General features: G+C 36.6%; 1 pseudogene; it reads left to right on the top strand.

Moving 5' to 3' along the window:
• The first annotated feature begins 314 nt into the window (after window positions 1-314).
• On the top strand, window positions 315-25,991 carry LOC130979621 (AP2-like ethylene-responsive transcription factor PLT1; annotated as a pseudogene).
• The last annotated feature ends 1,931 nt before the right edge of the window (window positions 25,992-27,922 follow it).

Genomic DNA, 27,922 nt, shown 5'->3' with positions numbered 1-27,922 from the left:
GAATTTTCTGCTTATCGACTTGAGGGAGAGGCCCAGCATTGGTGGCAAGCAGAATGCCTCTTGCTACAGCTCCAGAATGCAGATGTTCCTTGGGATATATTTCAAATGACCTTCTACAAGAAGTACTTCCATGAGTCTGCAAAGGAAGCGAAGGAGATGGAACTGATGCAGCTGAAGAAAGGTTCCTTGTCTATGGCAGATTATACAAGCAAATTTGAGGAACTTTGTAAGTTCTCTAAGGCGTGTCAGGGTGCCCAGAGACCTATGAAAGTTGGAAGTGTATCAAGTATCAAAGGGGCTTGAAGGACGACATCATGACTGCTGTGGCTCCTATGGAGATTCGTATTTTCTCCGATTTGGTGAACAAGGCAAGAGTGGTTGAAGAATACGCAAAGATGGTAGCCTTGTCAAAGGAGACTTCTGGAGGAAATACTAGTAGGGAGCGTGATGATCACCTTGGACCAAGGGGATAGAGCTTCAAGAAAGATGGATACGCTCCTCAACATCTGCTAAGTCAAGGGGACTACAGAAGGGACAACGCCCAGTTTCACCATATGAAGGGGAGTCATCTGCGTTATGCTTGTGGACTACCTGACCACTTAGCCAAGAACTGCCGTCGTAAGAAAAACCAGAACACGGGTCAGAAAACAGTCCCACCATGTGCTTACTTTGGATGCATGTGATGCGACGAGGTCGGATCCTCCGACGAGAGGTAAGAGTATGCTTTGAGTACTATATTTCTTGGACTTGAGGGTTGCTTAGTTCTATCTTTTGTGAAGCCATCGTTAGGATTATAAGAGCTTACAGTTTTGTTGGAAGTGAACCATGGGAAAGGAGGATTTTAGTGGCGGTAGCCGAGGATTTCGTACTTGTGATGACGAACGATCAGAGTGGACGTGCCGGAATGGTTACCAGGCATGACTAGAAGTCTTGTCGGTTCCCTGTATGGGTGATGGGTGCGGTTCAGTACTAGTGGCAACGGAAGTACCGACTGATGCCTTTGCGATTTTTAACTATGATTTTTACGGTTTTAAGGCTTAGAATGATTTTCAAATCTGGTTTGGAGCTTTAGTTTAAATGATTTGGTTTTGAAACTAGGATTGGAGCTTTTGATCAACTGATACGATTTAAAAAGGAAAGTGCGATGTATGATTTTGTTCACTTGTGATTTTGGGTTGTAATTTCACTTATCCAAAAGGGATTCAAATAGAAAGGTTTTTATTTAAGGGTTTCAATGAATTTAGAAAAAATCATGCTTTAAAATGATTGATTTACAAATAAATGATTTTTGACTCTTTTGAAAAAGTTTTAACAGTGAACTCATTTATATAGAACTTGTTTTAAAGGTTTTGAAAAGTGGTACAAAATTGGTATTCGGTTTAAAGGAAACAATTTCAAATTCTTAACAACGATAATTAGAGTGTCGCAGCGAAAGCATGCTGATTAGCATTTTCGAGGGAGAAAATCTTTTTAAGGAAGAGAGGATGTAAGAACCAGAATTTTCATGAATAAAATAATTTAAATACCCAAATTAGGTTTCAAAAAGTCAGAACAAGAATTCGGGAATTTAAATATGATTTTTGGACTCAGTAGGCTTTTCCGAGTCAGAAAATATATTTTCGGCGAAAAACCGTGAAAAAAACTGCGGACCGACTGTTAAACCGGTTGAACCGGTTCAAGTCTGCTCGGTGCTGCACAAATAAAAGTGAAAACAGCTGAAAACCTTAGAAAAATATTAGAAGTGGAAAACCGGGCGTTAGTGTTAAAGGTTTGGCCCAAAGTTGGGCCGAACGGGCTAAAAACGCTAACGGGTTGGACCGGACCCAAGTTGGGCCCAAGCCAAACATATATAAGGGTTCATTAATGAACACTTCAGCCATAACACACACACACACACACACACACACACACACCCCAGATTTGAGAGAAGAGGGAGAAAAGAGAAGCACTACTCACTTCTCCCTTCAATCCGCGATATCTCGAGCTACAGTGCTCCGATTCGCGTGCCGTCAGTAGCTACGCGAAGCTCTCATTGATCCCGTCACTTCTATTCAAGCTTTGTGGTAAGATTTTTGAGTTTCCTTGCCCAGTTTTCGTGCCCTTGTGCATTTTGAGTTTTTGGTTTGGTTTTTGAGTAAAATCTTTTGATTTTGGGTGTTTAAGTAAACTCTAGCACTTGATTGTTTGAGGTTTTGGCTTCCAAAACTGTTGGACAAGGTAAGAGCTCTTGAAACTCTTGTGATTTTATGTTTATGTTGAGCCCTAGAATATTTAGTAATGATTGGTATGTATATAGCTTGTTTGTTGTGAGTTTGGGAGCTTTTGGAGCTTGTTGGAGTCATATTGGAGGCTTGCTTTTGGTTAAAAGCTCACCTTGTGCTCTTTTGGGGTTTTGGTTCATATTGGGAATTGGCCAAGGTATGATTTCGGTTTCCTCTATGTAGTATATAATATTCATGGACACTTAAGTTAGTTGACCCTAAGATATGCTGATAGATGTGAATGTACGATTTGATTGTATATAAATGTATGCTTGATGATAGGTTGAATGTAGGTAAATGGGTTTGAATGTGATGAGTTACATAGTGTTAGATGATTATTATTAAAGATTTATGTTGGTGGGTATTGAGATTTGAAGATGGATGTTGATGATGATTTTGATTATTGGTTATTGTGATTGATGATGATGTTGAGATTATGATGTATGATGAATTTGGATGTTTGATAATTGTTGATCATGGATATGAAGCATGAATGAGTTTAATGATGGAAATTGATAATGATAAAGTGATGAATGGTGAATGTGTTGGAGGAAAATTGTTTGCAAATGTTATATGTTGATATTTGAGACTGAGAATGATGAAGTGTGGTGGAAGATTAGTATAGATTGTGAAATTGTGATCCAAGAGGATAGGATTTGGTTAAAAATGGAGTTTGGAATGGTTTGGTATGGTTTTGGTTGTGTTTTGTAAGAAATTATGGAAATTATGGTATTTGGTAAGAGTTGTTTTTGGTGAACTTTATTCGATCATAACTTTTGTCTCAGTTTTCAAAATTTGTTGAAACTAGCTTAGAATTAAAAATTTTTGAAAATCCTTCGATTTGATATAAAGTTTGTAAAATTTGGAATTTTGTAGAGGGAGTTATGATCATTCAAAAAATGGTGTAAAAATCTGAAATTCTGCAAAGTTGAAGAATTTTGTGATTTCTGGTATGTGCGTACGCACAACTGTGTGAAAAGTTTGACCTGTATGGACACACAGACCTGTGCATACATACACGCAGGGGAAGGCTCCCTGTTTGCAGCGCTAGCACAGCTTGTGCGCGTGCATACCAATGAGGAATTGCAACCTGTGGGTACGCACAGCCCTGTGCGCACGCACACGTTGGGAAGGGTCATCTGTTGGGGGCCCTAGCACACCTTGTGCGAGTGAACAAACCTTACAAAATTTAGTACCTGTGATACGCACACTTTCAAAAACTTCTTCTGAGCGTTCGCACGCACACCCTTGTGCGTACGCACACGCCCTGTTTCTTAAATTTTAACTTTGTTTTCAACTATTTCACCTTCCCAACAAGATTGTAAGATTCTATAACACCATCTTAAGACTTTTTTGCTTGTTTTTGAGTATGAGGATGTGGGAAATAACCTAAGGGTTTTAGTTGAGGATTTTTATGAAAAATTAGCAAACGGAGGTTTAGGTTTTGGTATATTGAGAATGAGTTTGGTTAAAAGAGAGGGAAGAGCAGTGAGCTTGGTGAGTACTAACAACGAGTTGAGAAACTGATAAACATGAGAAATATGAATGTTTAAGGGTGTTGATGGAAATGATGAATTTTGATGAATGTTGAGAGTGTGTCAGGCACTATATCCTTGGAATGATCGTGTTTGAAAGAGAGTGTGCCAGGCACTATATCCTTGGAATGTTGAGAATTGATAAGTTGAAAGTGAATTGAGATGAGAAATGGTGATGACTAGTGAGGATTTAAGGTGAATGGACTTGTTGGATGTGGAAAGTGTGCCAAGAATTATATCCTTGGAATGATAGTGTGCCAAGCACTATATCCTTGGAATGATTTATGATGAAGTATATGTTGTAGTTGTTTTCTTTCTATGCTGCATGATGACATGTCATCATATACCTATTTTTCTATGCTTTTTCATACAAGAAATTGATGATTTGTGCTTAAATATTGCATTCTTTTGTGCTTAATTGGAATATTTCCTTGATCTTTTAATTTTATAAATCTTGTAGGAAATAAGAAGAAAAAGAAGCAAAGAAGCACAAAATAAGCCAAAAAGGAGAAAAAAAGAGCTTTGGGGTACACTTTGAAGTTGGGGTACACTTTGGAGCCTTAGGCCACGCTTTTAAAAGCGTGGCCCATGACCAAATCAAAGGAGGAAGCAACCAGCATGCACACTGCCCTGCCCTTGCCAAGAGCAGGGCAATATCGTGAAAACAAAGTAAGGTTGGAGCAAATTTTCGCCAAGTTAAATTTGGGGCGCTCACAGCATGACCATGCCTACTTCAAAGGGCTATAACTTGAGCTACAAACGTCCAATTGATGTGCTTCCAGTTGCGTTGGAAAGCTGACATTCAGAGCTTTCCAACGATAAATAGCAATCCATATTTGGCATAAAATTGAGGCATGAGTAAAAGGCATCTTTAAGAGCCAAAAATAAGTGAAAATAAACCAAAATGCTTCCACCAAGGCTCGAAGAGGAAGACACAAGGAAACCAAGGAAATGCTGCCCTCAAGGAGAGCAGACTGCTCTCTTGGAGGGCAGTATCGTGCTCTCTCCCAAAGAAAATGTAAGAAATTTTGAGTGGAGTGCTTTCACCAAGGTTTGAACTTGGGAACTCTTCTTGGAAGCACCATTGCGCTGCCCACAAGGAGGGCAGAGCAACATTCCTTGGGCGCAAGGCACGCACCATGACACGGCCCAGGGAAGCATGTCATGCACAATTTGGCACGGTCAAGGGGCTTGGTGCGTACAACACACACGAGCAGGATCCCCACACAAGGCTTCCCTGCTCTGCCCTCCACAAGAGCAGAGCAGCCTCCTGGGAGCAACATGGGCCAAAATTCAATTAAAATTCCCTTTGAACTCAAATCTTCACCAATTGAACCAAGGCCATCCAAGACCCATTCTCCCTCAAATCCAAAGCAAGCTAAGCCCATTATCATCTCTCAAAAGCACATGGATCAATTAGATTAGGATTTTTATTGTAATTTGTTTTAATTTCATTTTCATTTTCACTTTGTAAAGCCTATATAAAGGCATCACTCTCATTTCAGAGAAAAGGGGAGGCTCCATTAGAAAGGCTAACTCCACTAGGGAGTATTAGGATTTGAGAGCTCTCTCTCTTAATTTTCCTTTCTGTTTAAAATCTTGGATTGAGAAGTGAAGGAATTCTGTTTCATTCTCCCTCTGAGATTTCTCTTTGTTTGCCTTGCTGCATAATTTTAGTGAATTGCAATTTTGAATCAAAGTTCTCTTACTGCTTTCATTTTCATTTTCTTCTTCAATCTGTCTGCTGTTGAATCAAGGAAGGGTTTGAGATCTAGACTTGTTTTCTAGTCTCTTTGATTCCCTGAGATCAATTTTATTTTGCAATTTAGCTGAGCTCTTTGCTATTCTTCTATTTTTTTTTACTGTTTCATTGAAATTGTCAAATGCTCTTTGAGATTTGAGAATTGATCTCAGTCTTCTGCTACGTTTACTTTTCTGCAATTTCCTTTCCTGTATTCTGCACTTTCACATTTCTGTTCACATTGAGCTTTATTTAATTTCCTGCACATTTACATTTTCTGCAATTTAAATTTCCAGTTGCTTAATCTATTGCTTTCTCTAATTTCCAGCACCCATCCCCCTTTACATTTAATGCAATTTACATTTCTTGTCATTTAAGATTTTGTCAATTTACTTTTCTTGCTCTTTAAGTTTCCTGCCATTTACATTCTGCGATTTAAGTTCATTGCTATTTACATTCTGCTGCAACAATTCTCACTCATCAATGTTAGCTTGACTAAACTAATCACCCACTAAAGTTGCTTGATCCATCAATCCCTATGGGATCGACCTCATTCTAAGTGAGTTATTACTACTTGATGTGACCCGGTATACTTGCCGGTTAGTTATGTGTGTTGGAAATTCGTTTTCCGCAAAAACACCATCAAGTTTTTGGCGTCGTTGCCGGGGATTGATTAGATCAACAATGATTAAGTAGGTGAGAAGTCTAGATCAAGCATTTTTTTATTTTTGTTCTCTATTTTAAATTGATAGCAAGGTGTTTGAGCTATTGCCTCACTAAGAAATTCTTTCTCTGTGACATGAATTTCAAATTTCATTGATGTTTACAAATACAAATGGAGTTCAACTCATCTTATGGTCAAACAAAATTTTATGGGATATCACCCACCATCACCGATCTCTAATGGTGTTTGGGAATATCACCAAGAAAATACAAATTCTAAGCACTCCAATCCATGGAGATTTGCTTCACAGACACAAGATGAGCAAGAAAACCATATGGGATATTTCCCTCCACCACAAAATGATGCAAGTCATAATTCCAATGGTGGCTAAGAAAGGAATTCTAATGCTCCATATGATATTCATCCAAAGATATCATCACTTGACCATGCTTCAACAAAAAGCCCTTTCAAAACTTACCACTCACACAAACTTCCAATAGCCAAAGAATCTCAAAGCTTGAGTCCATGCTCAAAAGATTTGCGGAGGAGAAAGAGAAGTACCAGAAAGAACAAGAAAACTCCCTCAAAAATATGGAAGTGCAGTTAGGCCAATTGTCGAAAGCATGGAAGGAGAAAATGGAAAAATAAAAACAAAAGGTCCCTATATCAAGTGAAATTGCAAAGAAGGAAGAGGTGGTGGAAACATTTGAACCTAAAACTGCACTTGAGATGACAAGAGAACCTGAACACTCACAACCTCCTCAAACTCCCCTGGACCAAAGATGCTCAACACTGATCGAAAAATATGAAAAGGAGATGAAGAAAGCTTGGGAAGATCAACAAACCTCCTCCATGAAAGAGCTATTAAAGCAAATGTTGAGTGTAAAAGAGGAAGTGGAAGAACAAGCTAGTGAGGAGGATAATCAAGAACGTCCAAACTCAAGGAAAACAGAGAGGCACATGAAGGACAAGCTCATTGAACCACCAATTCAAAAGGCTCTGGATGAAGATCAAACTCCAAAAATCACACAGCAACCAATTCATAAATCCAAAGAAGTGAAGGCAACTAACAAGAGCACCAATCCTGTCCCTGATCCAGCAAGCAAGATCAATCAAGCCATTTGCAAAAGGAAGCTTGCTGAGGAAAGGCCAAGACAAGAGACAGTAGCTGAATCTTCTCCCCCTTTGAGGTCATTCCTCTTAACAAACTGGAAGAAGAGGAAGAAAGTGAAGAACAATATGTCAAGCTAATGACACTAAAAGAGCGCTTGTTGGGAGGCAACCCAACCTTAGGTAACATTTCATTTCTCTGCTTGGTTTATTCTCTTTCTTTGCTGTGTTTAAATTTCAATAAATTGGCATATGATCACATTCTAAGTTTGGTATTGCCTTGCAACAAATTGTTTTCAATCCCTTTTGGATGATTGTATCAATTCTACATGGAAGTGTCACATTAAGATTCTAAGTTTGGTGTGCCACTTATTTTTCTATGCAACTCATCCAGCAACATCACTTGTCTGCATAATCATATTGCCTTTGCATTGTTATTTTTCTTTTGTTTTGACATTTTGTTTGCATTCTCTTTATTTTAGTCATTTTTTTATAATTTTTTTGTTTTCTTTTATTAACTGTTTTTGTTAATACATCACCAAGAGATCCTTATTCATGACAAATCTTGGCTTGGTGATTGTATTCAACAAATAACAGTTTCTTTTGTTTAGTTTTAGTTTAAATAAATTGACATATGGTTGCATTCTAAGTTTGGTATTGCTATGCAACAAAATTTGGTTCTAATTCTTACAAGATACTTGCATTAATTCCAAGTGAAAGTGTCACACTAAGTTTGGTGTGCCACTTATATTTTTATGCAATGTATCATGCACACCATCTTATGTTTGTAATCACAATGTCTCTGTCTCTTGTGCCTTGATTATTATCTTTAATTTTGCTTGCTTAAAACACATGTGCTACTCACATTTCATTGTGCAAGACATTCATGATCCATCTTAGCCCCATAGCCATTGTTCTAATTGTTGCTTGAGGATGAGCAAGCATTCTGAGTTTGGCAAGGGAAAGAGAAGAATGAGAGGAAAATGACAACAATAGAGAAGATGGACTACAAGGTTGTAAAGTTCCTTTTCCTCTCCTTTATTTTCAGCACTTTAAATTGCATGATTGTCTTTATATTTTTTGTATGCATGTGTGGTATGACTAAGCATAGCTTGAATTTGATTTACAACATGGTGCTGTACCATTATGACTACCAACTTGAGTTTTGTGAGTTCAAAAGCAGTAAAACATCATGATCATAAACAAACAAGGAATTAAAGAAGATTTTAGCATGTGCATACAAGTATTGGAAAGCTAGTATGATTAATTGTTGCTCAATTGCATTAGATTTTATTTAATTGAAGTTTTTATCTAGGACATTTTGTGAAATCTTTTGAAATCATGAAAACCTTGAAGAAGCAAATACAATTAAAGCAAGAAAAGAAAAAGGGAAAGAATGAGAAAGCTGAAGGCTCTGAGTACCAATGGCAATTTATTTGCTAAGTGCTTGTGGTGTTTATGTATCAAGCCAAATGCTTGAAAACAAAACACTTAGAAGTCAAGGCTAGGCTCAAGTGCAAAAGCACTCCCTCAAAGCTCAAGGCTCTGAGCATCAATGATTAGAGAGTCAAGAAAAGAAAAGAAAAATGAGCTTAATGAAGTCCTCTAATTAAATGCTTGTGGTGCTTATGTATCAAGTGGTAATACTTGAAAACAAAGCATTTAGAAGTCGTAGCTTTGTTATCAACTCATGGGGCAAAGCACCTAAAAGGAGAAGCTAATAAAAAAATCAAAAGCTTGTTTCAAGGAAGAATTATAAGAAAAAGATTTCATAAAATGAGCTAGATAGAAGCATCAATCATTTACATTTCTTTTGTGATTGAAGCATGCATAGAAAACTAGCTAACCATGACCATTGAGTTGCTATTCTTCTTACCTTGGATTGTCAATCTTTATTGCATGATTCTTTTCTTGCTTGAGGACAAGCAAGGTTTAAGTTTGGTGTTGTGATGACATGTCATCATATACCTATTTTTCTATGCTTTTTCATACAAGAAATTGATGATTTGTGCTTAAATATTGCATTCTTTTGTGCTTAATTGGAATATTTCCTTGATCTTTTAATTTTATAAATCTTGTAGGAAATAAGAAGAAAAAGAAGCAAAGAAGCACAAAATAAGCCAAAAAGGAGAAAAAAAGAGCTTTGGGGTACACTTTGAAGTTGGGGTACACTTTGGAGTCTTAGGCCACGCTTTTAAAAGCGTGGCCCATGACCAAATCAAAGGAGGAAGCAACCAGCACGCACACTGCCCTGCCCTTGCCAAAAGCAGGGCAATATCGTGAAAACAAAGTAAGGTTGGAGCAAATTTTCGCTAAGTTAAATTTGGGGCGCTCACAGCATGACCATGCCTACTTCAAAGGGCTATAACTTGAGCTACAAACGTCCAATTGATGTGCTTCCAGTTGCGTTGGAAAGCTGACATTCAGAGCTTTCCAACGATAAATAGCAATCCATATTTGGCATACAATTGAGGCATGAGTGAAAGGCATCTTTAAGAGCCAAAAATAAGTGAAAATAAACCAAAATGCTTCCACCAAGGCTCGAAGAGGAAGACACAAGGAAACCAAGGAAATGCTGCCCTCAAGGAGAGCAGACTGCTCTCTTGGAGAGCAGTATCGTGCTCTCTCCCAAAGAAAATGTAAGAAAATTTGAGTGGAGTGCTTTCACCAAGGTTTGAACTTGGGAACTCTTCTTGGAAGCACCATTGCGCTGCCCACAAGGAGGGCAGAGCAACATTCCTTGGGCGCAAGGCACGCACCATGACACGGCCCAGGGAAGCATGTCACGCACAATTTGGCACGGTCAAGGGGCTTGGTGCGTACAACACACACGAGCAGGATCCCCACACAAGGCTTCCCTGCTCTGCCCTCCACAAGAGCAGAGCAGCCTCCTGGGAGCAACATGGGCCAAAATTCAATTAAAATTCCCTTTGAACTCAAATCTTCACCAATTGAACCAAGGCCATCCAAGACCCATTCTCCCTCAAATCCAAAGCAAGCTAAGCCCATTATCATCTCTCAAAGGCACAAGGATCAATTAGATTAGGATTTTTATTGTAATTTATTTTAATTTCATTTTCATTTTCACTTTGTAAAGCCTATATAAAGGCATCACTCTCATTTCAGAGAAAAGGGGAGGCTCCATTAGAAAGGCTAACTCCACTAGAGAGTATTAGAATTTGAGAGCTCTCTCTCTTAAGTTTCCTTTCTGTTTAAAATCTTGGATTGAGAAGTGAAGGAATTCTGTTTCATTCTCCCTCTGAGATTTCTCTTTGTTTGCCTTGCTGCATAATTTTAGTGAATTGCAATTTTGAATCAAAGTTCTCTTACTGCTTTCATTTTCATTTTCTTCTTCAATCTATCTGCTGTTGAATCAAGGAAGGGTTTGAGATCTAGACTTGTTTTCTAGTCTCTTTGATTCCCTGAGATCAATTTTATTTTGCAATTTAGCTGAGCTCTTTGCTACTCTTCTGTTTTTTTTACTGTTTCATTGAAATTGTCAAATGCTCTTTGAGATTTGAGAATTGATCTCAGTCTTCTGCTACGTTTACTTTTCTGCAATTTCCTTTCCTGCGTTCTGCACTTTCACATTTCTGTTCACATTGAGCTTTATTTAATTTTCTGCACATTTACATTTTCTGCAATTTAAATTTCCAGTTGCTTAATCTATTGCTTTCTCTAATTTCCAGCACCCAGCCCCCTTTACATTTGATGCAATTTACATTTCTTGTCATTTAAGATTTTGTCAATTTACTTTTCTTACTCTTTAAGTTTCCTGCCATTTACATTCTACGATTTAAGTTCATTGCTATTTACATTCTGCTGCAACAATTCTCACTCATCAATGTTAGCTTGACTAAACTAATCACCTACTAAAGTTGCTTGATCCATCAATCCCTGTGGGATCGACCTCACTCTAAGTGAGTTATTACTACTTGATGCGACCCGGTATACTTGCCGATTAGTTATGTGTGTTGGAAATTCGTTTTCCGCAAAAACACCATTACTGCAAGAGCGTGCCAGGCACTATATCCTCGGAACGATAGTGTGCCAGGCACTATATGCTCGGAACAAAAGCGTGCCAGGCGCTATATCCTCAGACGTGGCAGAAAGGCGACATCCGAAAGGATGTGTCGGGTTGGCATTTATAAACCGACAAGTGATATCACGAGCCAATAAGATAGACATTCATCATGTGCATTTTCTATGTGTCTTGTTTGTTTTGCCTAATTGTAATTCTTGTCTAAATGAATAATATGATTAAATGCTAGTTTCACTACTTGCTGTATATGTAAAATACTTGTGTTTTACCTGCTTGTATTAATTGTGATTGTATGGTGCTAAGGAGGTTAGGTAGGCGGTGGCGATACGATCGCATGGAGGATAGGCAGGTGGAGGCTGTGGAACAGCGGTGTTTAGTTAAAATAGAAATCCCCTAAGATAGAGTACCTTGTTTATTTCTATGAATATATATATGCTTTATTATTTCGGTTATGTCTTAAGATGAATCGTGTGATGGATATGAAGTCTAGGATTGTCTTTGGCGTCCCGGGGTCTTATATCCTACATCACTGGGCACTGTTACCATACTGAGAACCTCCGGTTCTCATACCATATTTCTGTTGTATTTTTCAGATGCAGGCCGCAACCCACCTCGGTGAGTTGCTTGGATGGTGACAGAAGCAGAGGATCCTATTACTCTTGGAGTCTTTTTGGTTTATTTTGTTTATATATCTCTCACTTTTGTATTTTATTTTGGCCTAGAGGCATGTATTGAGAGAACAAAACTTGTATAAGCTCTTTTTACTGTCAAGTTTCTATTAGTCTGTATATATGACTAGCCGGCTTAAACTCCGCAAGCCGTGGCTAGATTATTATGATATCATACTCCTTATCTTTTGTTATATCACATCTGTTTCTTGTGCTCTAAGTTAGAAGCTTCGTTAGTATGTTTTGCGCTTTTAAATCCTGGTTTTGAGCTATATCCTTCATCGGGCTTCTAGATTACATTAATTATTTCTATATATTATATGTATAAGCTTAGAATTTTCGTAATCTCTTATTAACCTTTGCTTTACGACGCAAGGTAAAGTTTAGGCTAATTGGGGTGTTACAATGAATAGAAAACTAAAGTTAATTAGCTAAAAGTTCAATCCTGAAACTAGCATGGTAAAACATTTAGAACTTAAAAGGTTTCAGACACTTGCAACTTCTTCTTATCCTAGTAGAAAGAATTGGCTATATAAAATAAATGACATTATTGGATATCATAGAAATTAATAAATAAATAACGGCCTATACAACAAGCTGTAGTTACCTAACCTAGCTTAAGTTTTCCTCTTATAAAGCACATGAATGTTACAAACGACAACTTTAGTTGAATCTTTCGTGCTGTAGAATATTACTATCCTAGCATTGGTATTGAGTATTCTATCTTTAAATGTCTGAACAAGTTCCATGCCTTCTAATATTTGGACTTCGGAATCTTCTGATGTGATCATGACTCTTTGGTGGTTTTTCTTGAAAAAACTGCAATAGAACCAAGTGTTGCACCATTAACAAAGTAAGTATAAGATATAAGATTCTTTTTAGTGAGGAATGTCAAGATCAAAACCTGAACTCCAGTTATCTTGTTGCAAGATATTGATGTTCTTATTAATCTGTGCCTCAAGATGGAAATGTTTGCCTAAATCATTAGTAATCAAATTTAGACACTCGTTTAATTTATTTTCTATCTTTTTTTCCAGAAAACCAGGTATCAAAACTATGGTAATCTCTAAACTCACTACAACATTTTTTAGTTATTGCAACATATGTTCAAGACAACACTTAAAAAATGTTGTCCAATATATATATAAGCAACATTTTATACTAGTAGTAATAAAATAGAATTATAACAACAAGTTTGTAATCAACACACTATAAGTGATGTCTTTAATAAATTAAAAGACACTTATCAAGTGTTGCTATATTAAATATACAAACACAACTATTATAAAAATAATATATTACTTTTTTTAAAATTTGTCTTTAAATTTATTTTAAACTTCACTTTTTAAATGTTGCTTAAAATTTTAAAAATTTTTAAAAAATAAAAATAAGTTATATCGTGCAGAAAAAAAGAGAAGAAAATCCCAATCCATTCCAAAATGTTTCGTTCCTAAAACTCCAACCCTAACAAAATTCCTAAAATATTTTAATTAAAAAAATCACAAAATCCCCAATCCATTCCAAATGTTTGGTTCCTCTTTGGTTCTTCAATCTATTCGATGATGGAGCGCGTTCCTTTATTGAGCTTCAATCTCAATCTCTCTCAAGAATGAGCTTCGATCTTCTTTGCTCGTGAATGTGCTTCGATCCTCTGCTCCTCTTCTCGTTGAGTTTCGATTCCCTGGTCGTTGAGATTTCCATCATCTACTCGTTGAGCTTCAATCTCTGCTTCTTTTTTCGTCAAGCTTCGATCCTCTACTCGTGTTCATCACCGCTAGTCACTGTTCGATTATCACTGCTCGCATTTTTTGTGAGATTCTCATTTTTTGGCATTCTTCAGGAGGTATTGATGATTCTACCGTTCTTTTTCAATTCTATTTTAGCACTTGTTTTAATTAACTGAGCAATTACCGAATATATGCAATTACCAAATATAGATTGTTGTGTCTGAGTATAGGCACTGAATCAGCGAGTGTGAACTTAATTATAAGTGTGATTGTTGCACTGAATCAGCATTGGTATATATATCTAGAAATTATTTAATAACCTTGCTCTTAGTAGCTATGTTTCTTCGATTCTAATATTATCTTGTATGTTACATACAGATTGGAATAGTGTGATAAATGGTGGTGAGAACAGCAATAAGAATGATCAAGTTCCAAAGGTAGCAAATTTTCTTAGTGTGAGGAAGGCAGAGGAAGATTCATCATCATCATCAGATCTTGTTGCCCTCACTACACACCTCTTCACCGGTAACAGTCTCTTGCCGTTACAGCAAAACAGCAACTATGAGGTGGAGGAGCAGCAGTTTCAAACAAATAATAATCTGCAAGCACTCACATTGTCCATGGGAAGTGGTAGTAATAATAATAATAATAATAATAAGGATTCATCAACAACCAGATGTGACAATAATAGCATTATTGAAGCCCCACCTTCTAATAGAAGAACTCTAGATACCTTTGGCCAGAGAACTTTAATATACCATGGCGTAACAAGGTTTCAATTTCATTATTTTGTGTTTAATTTGGAAATTCCTGCCATGTATATTCCAATATTAATTAATGAAAAAAATAAATAAATAGACATAGATGGACTGGAAGATATGAAGCTCATCTTTGGGATAATAGCTGCAGAAGGGAAGGACAATCAAGAAAAGGTAGGTGTGTGTCTACTACTTTATTGTATTTTATTTTATTTTTACATTCAATCAAGGTTTTTATGACTTTTCTCTTGTGATTTTCATGAATGCAATGCGACTTCTCTCTTCCTTCAGTGTATTTGGGTAAGAGTCTCTCTTTGATTCCTTCTTGTTATTATGTGTTTAGGGAGAATCTAGTTTATTTAATTGGTATGAATATATAAATGCAGGTGGATATAATAAAGAAGATAAAGTAGCTAGGGCTTATGATTTGGCTGCATTGAAGTATTGGGGGACATCCACTACTACCAACTTTCTTGTAATTTACTCTATGTACCTTGATGCTTCACTTCAATCAATTAATTCTATATATAACTCCGTATCTATCACTATTTTTACAGATCAGCAACTATGAGAAAAATTGGATGAAATGAAACACATGACAAGACAAGAATTTGTAGCCACCATAAGAAGGTTGTACTAGTGCAATGAATATTCTTGAGTAGAATATTATTCAAACTCAGTTATTTTTTGTTCATCAATTGCAGGAAAAGTATTGGTTTCTCGAGAGGTGCATCAATGTATCGTGGAGTTACATGGTTTCTAATCAAGATTAATTTATCTAATCTATATTCTGTAATCATCACCAATGGAGTTTATATAATTTATTATTGTTATTATTAGGCATCACCAACATGGGAGATGGCAAGCAAGAATTGGAAGGGTCGCCGGAAACAAAGATCTTTACTTAGGAACATTTAGTAAGAAAGATAAATAATAGAGAAAAATGAAAGGTGAATTATAATAAATAATGTGAATATAAGAAAAATTGTTGCATGCAGGTGATGAGCGGATAATTTATACGCTTTTTGGCATTGTTTTTAGGTAGTTTTTAGTAAGTTCAAGCTACTTTTAGGGATATTTTCATTAGTTTTTATGTTAAACTCACATTTCTGTACTTTACTATGAGCTTGTGTGTTTTTCTGTGATTTCAGGTAATTTCTGACTGAAATTGAGGGACTTGAGCAAAACTCTGAAAAAGGCTGACAAAAGGACTGCTGATGCTGTTGGAATCTGACCTCCCTGCACTCGAAATGGATTTTATGGAGCTACAGAACTCCAAATGGTGCGCTCTCAACGGCGTTGGAAAGTAGACATCCAAAGCTTTCCCGCAATATATAATAGTCCATACTTTATTCGGAAATTAACGACATAACTTGGCGTTGAACGCCAAGTACATGCTGCTGTCTGGAGTTAAACGCCAGAAACACGTCATGATCCGGAGTTGAACGCCCAAAACACGTTATAACTTGGAGTTCAACTCCAAGAAAAGCCTCAGCTCATGGATAGATCAAGCTCAGCCCAAGCATACACCAAGTGGGCCCCGGAAGTGGATTTATGCATCAATTACTTACTCATGTAAACCCTAGTAGCTAGTCTAGTATAAATAGGATAATTTACTATTGTATTAGACATCTTTTGACAGTTTAATCTTTTGACTGTTTAGTCTTTGATCATTTGGTCTTCTGATCATTTAGGGGGCTGGCCATTCGGCCATGCCTGAACCTTTCACTTCTGTATTTTCAACAGTGGAGTTTCTGCACACCATAGATTAAGGGTATGGAGCTCTGCTGTACCTCAAGTTTCAATACAATTACTATTACTTTCTATTCAATTCTCTTTTATTCTTATTCCAAGATATACGCTGCACAACACTTTGATGAATGTGATGATCTGTGACACTCATCATCATTCTCACCTATGAACGCGCGTGACTGACAACCACTTCCGTTCTACCTTAGGCCGGGCACATATCTCTTAGATTCCCCAACAGAATCTTCGTGGTATAAGCTAGATAGATGGCGGCATTCATGGGGATCCGGAAAGTCTAACCTTGTCTGTGGTATTCCGAGTAGGATTCCGGTATTGAATGACTGTGACGAGCTTCAAACTCCTGAAGGCTAGGCGTGATGACAAACGCAAAAGAATCAAGGGATTCTACTTCAACCTGATTGAGAATCGACAGATGATTAGCCGTGCTGTGACAGAGCATTTGGACCATTTTCACTGAGAGGATGGGATGTAGCTATCAACAAGGGTGATGCCTCCAGACGATTAGCCGTGCAGTGACAGCGCATAGGACCATTTTCCTGAGAAGATTAAAAGTAGCCATTGATGATGGTGATGCCCTACATACAGCTTGCCATGGAAAGGAGTAAGAAGGATTGGATGAAAGCAATAAGAAAGTAGAGATTCGAAAGGATTCTAGCATCTCCACACGCCTATCTGAAATTCCCACTATTGATTTACATAAGTATTTCTATCCCTTTTTATTTTCTATTTATTATTAATTTTCGAAACCCATAACCATTTAATCTGCCTAACTAAGATTTACAAGGTGACCATAGCTTGCTTCATACCAACAATCTCTGTGGGATCGACCCTTACTCACGTAAGGTATTACTTGGATGACCCAATACACTTGCTGGTTAAGTTGAAAGGAATTGTGGAAAGAAAGTGCTGAGTTAGTTTTTAGGCACATGCCAAAGAGCGATTATTGTTGATCACAATTTCGTCCACCAAGTTTTTGGCGCCGTTGCCGGGGATTGTTCGAGTTTGGACAACTGACGGTTCATCTTGTTGCTCAGATTAGGTAATTTTCTTTTCAAAAACTTTTTCAAAATTTTTCTTTTCTTTTTCGTTTTTCCAAAAATATTTTCAAAAAAATTAATAAAAATCCAAAAAAATCATAAAATCATAAAAACCAAAAATATTTTGTGTTTCTTGTTTGAATCTTAAGTCAATTTTTAAGTTTGGTGTCAATTGCATGCTTTAAAATTTTTTTTTCTTGCATTTTTCTAAAATTCATGCATTCATGGTGTTCTTCATGATCTTCAAGTTGTTCTTGACAAGTCTTCTTGTTTGATCTTGATGATTTCTTGTTTTGTGTTGTTTGTTATTTTTCATATGCATTTTTCATTTGTTAGAGTCCATGCATTAAAGATTTCTAAGTTTGGTGTCTTGCATGTTTTCTTTGCATCAAAAATTTTTCAAAATTATGTTCTTGATGTTCATCATGATCTTCAAAGTGTTCTTGGTGTTCATCTTGACATTCATAGTGTTCTTGCATGCATCTTGTGTTTTGATCCAAAATTTTCATGTTTTGGGTCATGTTTGTGTTTTTCTCTCTCATAATTAAAATTTCAAAAATCAAAAAAATATCTTTTCCTTTTTTCTCTCCAAATTTTCGAAATTTTGGGTTGACTTGGTCAAAAATTTTTAAAATTAGTTGTTTCTTACAAGTCAAGTCAAAATTTCAATTTTAAAAATCTTATCTTTTCAAAATCTTTTTCAAAAATCATATCTTTTTCATTTTTTTTTTCTTATTTTCGAAAATTTTAAAAAAATTATTTTTCAAAATCTTTTTCTTATCTTTTATATCATATTTTCAAAAATATGCTAACAATTAATGTGATTGGTTCAAAAATTTGAAGTTTGTTACTTTCTTGTTAAGAAAGGTTCAATCTTTAAATTCTAGAATCTTATCTTGTAGTTTCTTGTTAGCTAAGTCATTTTAAAAATTAAATCTTTTTCAAAATATCTTTTTCTTAAAAATCTTACCTTTTTATCTTATCTTTTTCAAAATTTTATCTTTTTCAAAATTTTGATTTCAAAATATCTTATCTAACTACTTATCTTCTTATCTTTTCAAATTTGATTTTAATATCTTTTTCAACTAACTCTTTGACTTTTTGTTTGTTTCTTATCTTTTTAAAAACCACCTAACTTCTTTTCCCTCTCTAATTTTCGAAAATATCTCATCTCTTTTTCAAAAAATTCTTTTTAATTAATTAATTGTTTTAAATTTTAATTTTAATTATATTTTATCTTTAATTTTCAAAAATTACTAACCCCTTTTTAAAATTATTTTCGAATTCTCTATCCCCTCTTACTTATTCTATTTAATTATTTAATTACTAACACTTCTCTTCACCTCTCTCCATCTAAATATCCGAATCTACTCTCCTACATTCTTCTCCCCTTTTTTCTTCTACTAACATAAAGGAATCTCTATACTGTGACATAGAGGATTCCTCTTCTTTTCTTGTTTTCTTCTCTTTCATATGAGCAGGAACAAGGAAAAAGGCACTCTTGTTGAAATTGATCCAGAACCTGAAAGGACTTTGAAGAAAAAATTAAGAGAAGCTAAATTACAACAATCTAAAGGTAACCTTTCAGAAACATTAGAACAAGAGAAGGAGATGGCAGCCGAAAATAATAATAATGCAAGGAGAATGCTTAGTGACTTCACAAAGCCAACGTCCAAATTTGATGGAAGAAGCATCTCCATTCCTGCCATTGGAGCCAATAATTTTGAGCTTAAGCCTCAACTAGTTGCTTTAATGCAACAGAACTGCAAGTTTTATGGACTTCCATCTGAAGATCCTTACCAGTTTTTAACTGAGTTCTTGCAGATTTGTGAGACTGTTAAGACGAATGGAGTTGATCCTGAAGTCTACAGACTCATGATTTTCCCTTTTGCTGTAAGAGACATAGCTAGAATATGGTTGGATTCACAACCCAAGGATAGCCTGGACTCCTGGGATAAGCTGGTCACTGCCTTCTTAGATAAATCCTTTCCTTCTCAAAAGCTGAGTAAGCTGAGAGTGGATGTTCAAACCTTCAAAGAAAAAGATGGTGAATCTCTCTATGAAGCTTGGGAAAGATACAAGCAGCTGACCAAAAGATGTCCATCTGACATGTTTTTAGAATGGACCATATTAGATATATTCTATTATGGTCTATCTGAATTTTCAAAAATGTCATTGGACCATTCTGCAGGTGGATCTATTCACCTAAAGAAAACGCCTGAAGAGGCTCAAGAACTCATTGACATGGTTGCAAACAACCAATTCATGTACACTTCTGAGAGGAATTCCGTGAATAATGGGATACCTCAGAAGAAAGGAGTTCTTGAAATTGATGCTTTGAATGCCATATTGGCTCAGAACAAAGTGTTGACTCAACAGGTCAACATGATCTCTCAAAATCTGAATGGATGGCAACATGCATCCAACAGTACTAAAGAGGCAGCTTCTGAAGAAGCTTATGATCCTGAGAGCCCTGCCATGGCAGAGGTTAATTACATGGGTGAACCTTATGGAAACACCTATAACTCATCATGGAGAAATCATCCAAATTTCTTATGGAAGGATCAACAAAAGCCTCAACAAGGCTTTAACAATGGTGAACGCAATAGGCTGAGCAATAGCAAGCCTTTCCCATCATCTTCTCAGCAACAGACAGAGAATTCTGAACAAAACACTTCTAATTTAGCCAATCTAGTCTCTGATCTGTCAAAGGCCACTTTCAGTTTCATGAGTGAAACAAGATCCTCCATCAGAAATCTGGAGGCACAAGTGGGCCAGTTGAGTAAGAAAGTCATTGAAACTCCTCCCAGTATTCTCCCAAGCAATATAGAAGATAATCCAAAAGGAGAGTGCAAGGCCATTGATATAATCAATATGGCCGAATGCACAAGGGAGGAGGAGGACGAAAATCCTAGTGAGGAAGACCTCCTGGGACGTCCCTCAAGCAAGAAGGACTTTCCTGTTAAGGATCCAAAGGAATCTGAGGCTCATATAGAGACCATAGAGATTCCATTAAATCTCCTTCTGCCATTCATGAGCTCTGAAGACTATTCTTCCTCTGAAGAGGATGAAGATGTGATTGGAGAGCAAGTTGCTCAATATTTAGGAGCTATCATGAAGCTGAATGCCAAGTTGTTTGGTAATGAGACTTGGGAAAGTGAACCTCCCTTGCTCATTAGTGAACTGGATACCTGGATTCAGCAAACTTTACCTCAAAAGAGACAAGATCCTAGCAAGTTTTTAATACCTTGTACCATAGGCACCATGACCTTTGCAAAAGCTCTGTGTGATCTGGGGTCAGGGATAAATCTTATGCCACTCTCTGTAATGGAGAAGCTGGGGATCATTGAGGTACAACCTGCCTTGTTCTCATTACAATTGGCAGACAAGTCATTGAGACAAGCTTATGGAATAGTGGAGGACGTGTTAGTAAAGGTTGAAGGCCTTTACATCCCTGCTGATTTCATAATCTTAGACACTAGGAAGGAAGAGGATGAATGCATCATCCTTGGAAGACCTTTCCTAGCCACAGCAGGAGCTGTGATAGATGTCAACAGAGGTGAATTAGTCCTTCAATTAAATGGGGACTACTTTGTGTTTCAGGCACATGGCCATCCCTCTGTGACAAAAGAGAGTAAGCATGAAGAGCTTCTCTCAGTTCAGAGTCAAGAAGAGCCCCCACAGTCAAACTCTAAGTTTGGTGTTGGGAGGCCACAACCAAACTCTAAGTTTGGTGTTAAGACCCCATATCCAAACTCTAAGTTTGGTGTTGGGACTATACAACATTGACCGGATCACCTTGTGGCTCCACGAGAGCCACTGTCAAGCTATTGACATTAAAGAAGCGCTTGTTGGGAGGCAACCCAATTTTATTTATCTAATTTTTATTTTATTTTATTTTATTGTTATTTTGTGTTTTATTAGGTACATGATCATGTGGAGTCACGAAAAAAATATAAAAATTAAAAACAGAATCAAAAATAGCAGAAGAAAAACCACACCTTAGAGGAAGCATAGACTGGCGTTCAACGCCAGTAAGGAGCATCTGGCTGGCGTTCAACGCCAGAACAGAGCATGAATCTGGCGCTGAACGCCAGAAACAAGCAACATTCTGGTGTTTGAACGCCAGGAATGTGCCTAGAGGAAAAGCTGGCGCTGAACGCCAGTAACAAGCATGAAACTGGCGTTCAACGCCAGAAACATGTTACATATGGGTGTTGAACGCCCAGAATGTGCACCACTCGGCGTTTAAATGCCAGAATGGTGTGCAAAGGCATTTTACATGCCTATTTGGTGCAGGGATGGAATTTCTTGACACCTCAGGATCTGTGGACCCCACAGGATCACCTCAGGATCTGTGGACCCCACAGGATCCCCACCTACCTCACCCTCTCTCTCTACATTCATGGTCATCCCTTCTGTTTTTCATTCACCACTCACATCTATCCACTCTTCCCCATACACGCCACCTACCTTTACAATTCAAATTCTCTTTCCCACCCAATCCCACCCATATAGCCGAATACACACATCCCTCCATCTCCTCCATATCTTCTTCTTTTTCTATTCTTTCTTCTCTTGCTCGAGGGCGAGCAATTTTCTAAGTTTGGTGTGGTAAAAGCATAGCCTTTTGCTTTTCCATAACCATTAATGGCACCTGAGGCCAGAGACATCCAAAAAAAAGAGAGAAAAAAAAGGGAGAAGACAAAAGCTTCCACCTCTGAGTCATGGGAGATGGAAAGACTCATGTAAAGGGTTTATAGCTCAGTGGTAGAACATTTGACTGCAAATCAAGAGATCCCTGAGATACCTCAGGGGATAAATTGCCCTCCACACAATTATTGGGAGCAACTAAGGATAGGAACACCAAAATTACTAGGAATCATGCAACAAAAGCAAGGAAAAGACATAAAAGAGCTCAAAAAGCACCATTGGTCCTTCAAGAAGGCGCCAACCTCACTAAGGTGGATTCATTCCTTGTTCTTATCTCTTTCTGCTTTTCGGTTTTTATGTTGTGTTCATTTATGTTTTGTGTCTCTACTTCATGATCATTAGTGTTTAGTAACTATGTCTTAAAGCTATGAATAAAATCCATTAATCCTTCACCTCTCTTAAAAGAAAAATATTTTTAATTCAAAAGAACAAGAAGTACATGAATTTCAAATTTATCCTTGAATTTAGTTTAATTATATTGATGTGGTGACAATACCTTTTGTTTTCTGAATGAATGCTTGAACAGTGCATATGTCTTTTGATCTTGTTGTTTATGAATGTTAAAATTGTTGGCTCTTGAAAGAATGATAAACAAGGAGAAATGTTATTGATGATCTGAAAAATCATGAAATTGATTCTTGAAGCAAGAAAAAGCAGTGAAAAAGAAAGCTTGCGAAAAAATATATATATATATATATATATATATATATATATATATGGCGAAAAAAATAGAAAGAAAAAGAAAAAGCAAGCAGAAAAAGCCAATAGCCCTTAAAACCAAAAGGCAAGGGTAAAAAGGATCCAAGGCTTTGAGCATCAATGGATAGGAGGACCCAAGGAAATAAAATCCAGGCCTAAGCGGCTAAATCAAGCTGTCCCTAACTATGTGCTTGTGTCATGAAGGTCCAAGTGAAAAGCTTGAGACTGAGTGGTTAAAGTCGTGATCCAAAGCAAAAAGAGTGTGCTTAAGAGCTCTGGACACCTCTAACTGGGGACTCTAGCAAAGCTGAGTCACAATCTGAAAAGGTTCACCCAGTCATGTGTCTGTGGCATTTATGAATCCGGTGGTAATACTGGAAAACAAAATGCTTAGGGCCACGGCCAAGACTCATAAGTAGCTGTGTTCAAGAATCAATATGCTTAACTAGGAAAGTCAATAACACTATCCAAAATTCTAAGTTCCTAGAGAAGCCAATCATTCTAAACTTCAAAGAAAAAAGTGAGATGCCAAAACTGTTCAGTAGCAAAAAGCTACAAGTCCCGCTCATCTAATTATAATTAATATTCATTGATATTCTAAAATTTATAGTATATTCTCTTCTTTTTATCCTAATTGATTTTCAGTTGCTTGGGGACAAGCAACAATTTAAGTTTGGCGTTGTGATGAGCGGATAATTTATATGCTTTTTGGCATTGTTTTTAGGTAGTTTTTAGTAAGTTCAAGCTACTTTTAGGGATATTTTCATTAGTTTTTATGTTAAACTCACATTTCTGGACTTTACTATGAGCTTGTGTGTTTTTCTGTGATTTCAGGTAATTTCTGGCTGAAATTGAGGGACTTGAGCAAAACTCTGAAAAAGGCTGACAAAAGGACTGCTGATGCTGTTGGAATCTGACCTCCCTGCACTCGAAATGGATTTTCTGGAGCTCTAGAACTCCAAATGGCACGCTCTCAACGGCGTTGAAAAGTAGACATCCAGAGCTTTCCCGCAATATATAATAGTCCATACTTTATTCGGAAATTGATGACGTAACTTGGCGTTGAACGCCAAGTACATGCTGCTGTCTGGAGTTAAACGCCAGAAACACGTCATGATCCGGAGTTGAACGCCCAAAACACGTTATAACTTGGAGTTCAACTCCAAGAAAACCCTCAGCTCGTGGATAGATCAAGCTCAGCCCAAGCATACACCAAGTGGGCCCCGGAAGTGGATTTATGCATTAATTACTTACTCATGTAAACCCTAGTAGCTAGTCTAGTATAAATAGGATAATTTACTATTGTATTAGACATCTTTTGACAGTTTAATCTTTTGACTGTTTAGTCTTTGATCATTCGGTCTTCTGATCATTCAGGAGGCTGGCCATTCGGCCATGCCTGAACTTTTCACTTCTGTATTTTCAACAGTGGAGTTTCTGCACACCATAGATTAAGGGTGTGGAGCTCTGCTGTACCTCAAGTTTCAATACAATTACTATTACTTTCTATTCAATTCTCTTTTATTCTTTTTCCAAGATATACGCTGCATAACACTTTGATAAATGTGATGATCTGTGACACTCATCATCATTCTCACCTATGAACGCGCGTGACTGACAACCACTTCTGTTCTACCTTAGGCCGGGCGCATATCTCTTAGATTCCCCAACAAAATCTCCGTGGTATAAGCTAGATAGATGGCGGCATTCATGGGGATTCGGAAAGTCTAACCTTGTCTGTGGTATTCCGCGTAGGATCCCGGGAATCTGGAAAGTCTAACCTTGTCTGTGGTATTCCGAGTAGAATTCCGGTATTGAATGACTGTGACGAGCTTCAAACTCCTGAAGGCTGGGCGTGATGACAAATGCAAAAGAATCAAGGGATTCTACTCCAACCTGATTGAGAACCGACAGATGATTAGCCGTGCTGTGACAGAGCATTTGGACCATTTTCACTGAGAGGATGGGATGTAGCTATCAACAAGGGTGATGCCTCCAGACGATTAGCCGTGCAGTGACAGCGCATAGGACCATTTTCCCAAGAGGATTAAAAGTAGCCATTGATGATGGTGATGCCCTACATACAGCTTGCCATGGAAAGGAGTAAGAAGGATTGGATGAAAGCAATAAGAAAGTAGAGATTCGAAAGGATTCTAGCATCTCCACACGCCTATCTGAAATTCCCACTATTGATTTACATAAGTATTTCTATCCCTTTTTATTTTCTATTTATTATTAATTTTCGAAACCCATAACCATTTAATCTGCCTAACTGAGATTTACAAGGTGACCATAGCTTGCTTCATACCAACAATCTCTGTGGGATCGACCCTTACTCACGTAAGGTATTACTTGGATGACCCAGTACACTTGCTGGTTAAGTTGAATGGAATTGTGGAAAGAAAGTGTTGAGTTAGTTTTTAGGTACATGCCAAAGAGCCATTATTGTTGATCACAATTTCGTCCACCAGCAGGTACGGAAGAAAAGGCTGCAGAAGCTTATGACATAGCAGCCATCAAGTTCAAAGGCCTTAAGGTCATTACAAACTTCGACGTGAGCTGTTATGACGACAAAGCCATTCTTGAAAGCAATGCTCTCCCAATTGGAGGTGGTGCTGCTAAGAGATTGAAAGAAGCACAAGCTTTGGAATCTTCTAGAAAACGAAAACAGTTGCTTGCACTCGGAGCTGGTGCCTCTTCTTCTTCTACTGGGTTCCCTTTCATGCAACAGCACCATCTCTATTATTCTTTTTATTTCTTTCATCATCAGCCTCTTATTCTTCTTCTTCTTCATGAATGGTTACTAAGATGTGGCAAGAGTTGCAGATTGAGAATGATTAACTATTTGAGAAAACTTTAAGATAAATTTAAGAAAAATTTAAATTTAATAAAATCATTAATGAGAAGACTTTTAGTATGTGTTCGTTAGATCTTAGTGAACATATATATGTAGTTAGATGTGGAATTTGTTGCTAAATTGATTAAATTTTGGACTGTGGCCTCATGACATTAACTAAGCTTTCATTTTTCGCATTGATTGTGTTTGAATATATCTTTTGTTTCAACGAAATCCCATCGTCCTATACCTTGGCCACATTAGAAGGAGTTTTTCAGACCTATTTATTGCTTTTATATCTATAGTATTTAATGTCATAAAAAAATTTATTATAATTTTTCAGTTTTAATGATAAGTTGCTTATTTTTTGTTGTGTATTATTTGCAGATTTAGGCATTTAGCATATGGGACAAGTCAAGCATGGATATAAAATATACAAGTAGATTGACATCTTTTTGATAAATATTAATTACTATTTTGTTATGACAATTATTATTAGACAAGAATTTTATTATTTTGTTGAGAATTATTGATGAACATGTATTTGAAATACTAATTGAACTTTTTAATATCTATTTTAATTAGAACTTTATTATTAGTTATTTTGTCTCTTTTATAAATTTTTTCTATTGTGCACAAATTTATTTATTAATTAAAATAATTACACATGTATGAACAAAAAAATTTATTGTAAATTTTATTTTTTTGTACTTTTATTACAAAAATAATTTTTATTTTTACCAAAAAAGCCACCCTTCTATTAGTTGCATATTTTGTATATTATTAGACAACACTTGTATGGTTGCATATCCAGAAGAAAAAGCAACACTTGTATAGGTTGCATATCCAAAAGAAAAGGTAACACTTGTATAGATTGCATATCCAAAAGAAAAGGCAATGCTTTAAAAGGTTGCATATTCAAAACTAATAGGTAACACTTTAAAGTTTACAAATTCAAACTTATAAGTAACACATAAAAGGGTTGCATTTTATTACAAATAGGCAACATTTTTTAGTACTGGCCAAAATAGGCAAAGTGTTGTCTCAAACACACCTTTGAAGTGTTGTTATTTTTCAACCAAAGGCAACACTTACCAAGTGTTGTTCTCAAAAGCATTGCTTTTGAAGCAAAAAAGTGTTGCCTTGATCTAAGGCAACGGCTGCATCTGCAATGCCGTCCAAAAAAGTTGCCTTAGGTCCAAAAGTGTTGCCATAGATCAAAAGCAACCTTTTGGCAGCCTTTAGACAACACTTTTTAAATGTTGCCTCAACCTGAAAATGTTGTAGTGACTATAAGTACTTACCTGAAGCAACATAAAAGCGACATATGCTGGTAAGGGAACTAACAACAAATCCTTGCACAAATAAATAATCTAAGGTTCAAAATCCCTTAGTTTTTATATTAAGAATAAGCAAAAATAGATCAAAAATTTTTTTTGACAAGATTTAGTTGAGTACTGGTAAGATTAACATACCTTTTCAATTGGTTGGTAACTTATGGCAGTGATGACATCTCGAATGTCTGCCCAGTCAACCACTCGCTCTTCGTGCATTCCCCATATTCGAACTTTAACATCTATAGAGCCACTGCTGAAGTCATTTTCATCAACAGGGTTGAATTGAATGCATGTCACTGCTTCCATGTAAACAAGAGATACAATAATTAAATATCATACTAGTTGAAGTGTTGAAATAAGTTATGCTAATAGCAGTTCATATTATAGTTAAAACTAATAATGGTTCATATTAAATATTGGATACATCAATTGATACAACATGCCAAATGCAAACAATGCCGTCTTGGCCTCCACTAGCAAGATACTAGCCACTGGGAGTAAATTTCATGGTCCAAATTAGGCCATTGTGAGTTATTCTGTCTAGTAAACAATACACTCAATTCCATCCACCTCTTTTAATGTTACTTGAACCACAACTTTATTTCTTTCTTAGCCTGCGAATGCACTCCAGCCAATTGAAAGCAAGTAACTCTTCGGATGCCCTTAACAAATTGTGCAAAACAATAAGCAGGATTTCTCAGTTAAAACATAAATTCAAAGAAAAACAATGAAGATTTTCCAATATTATAAACCAAAAAAAAGTTACCTCTGTATATATACTTAAACTTCCATTCAACCCCATGAATATCTTTTGCTACCAACTCCTGAGTAGGATTTTCCATTGTCATATCCTACAACAACAAAACCAGATAAAAAATAGAAAAATCAATTAAACATTTTTCAATTTTTAATGAGAGAATTAATTGTTCAGAAAATGTATCAAATTCTCAATCTGAAGATGGTTCCAAGGAGGTTTGAGCATAAACCTTACTGCTTTTCATCTTGGCCTACAAAACAAAATTAA

The sequence above is a fragment of the Arachis stenosperma genome, chromosome 1 (assembly GCF_014773155.1).
Source record: "Arachis stenosperma cultivar V10309 chromosome 1, arast.V10309.gnm1.PFL2, whole genome shotgun sequence".
Lineage (NCBI taxonomy): Eukaryota > Viridiplantae > Streptophyta > Magnoliopsida > Fabales > Fabaceae > Arachis > Arachis stenosperma.
The sequence above is the reverse complement of the archived record's forward strand: the minus strand, read 5'-3'. Positions and strand labels throughout refer to the sequence as shown.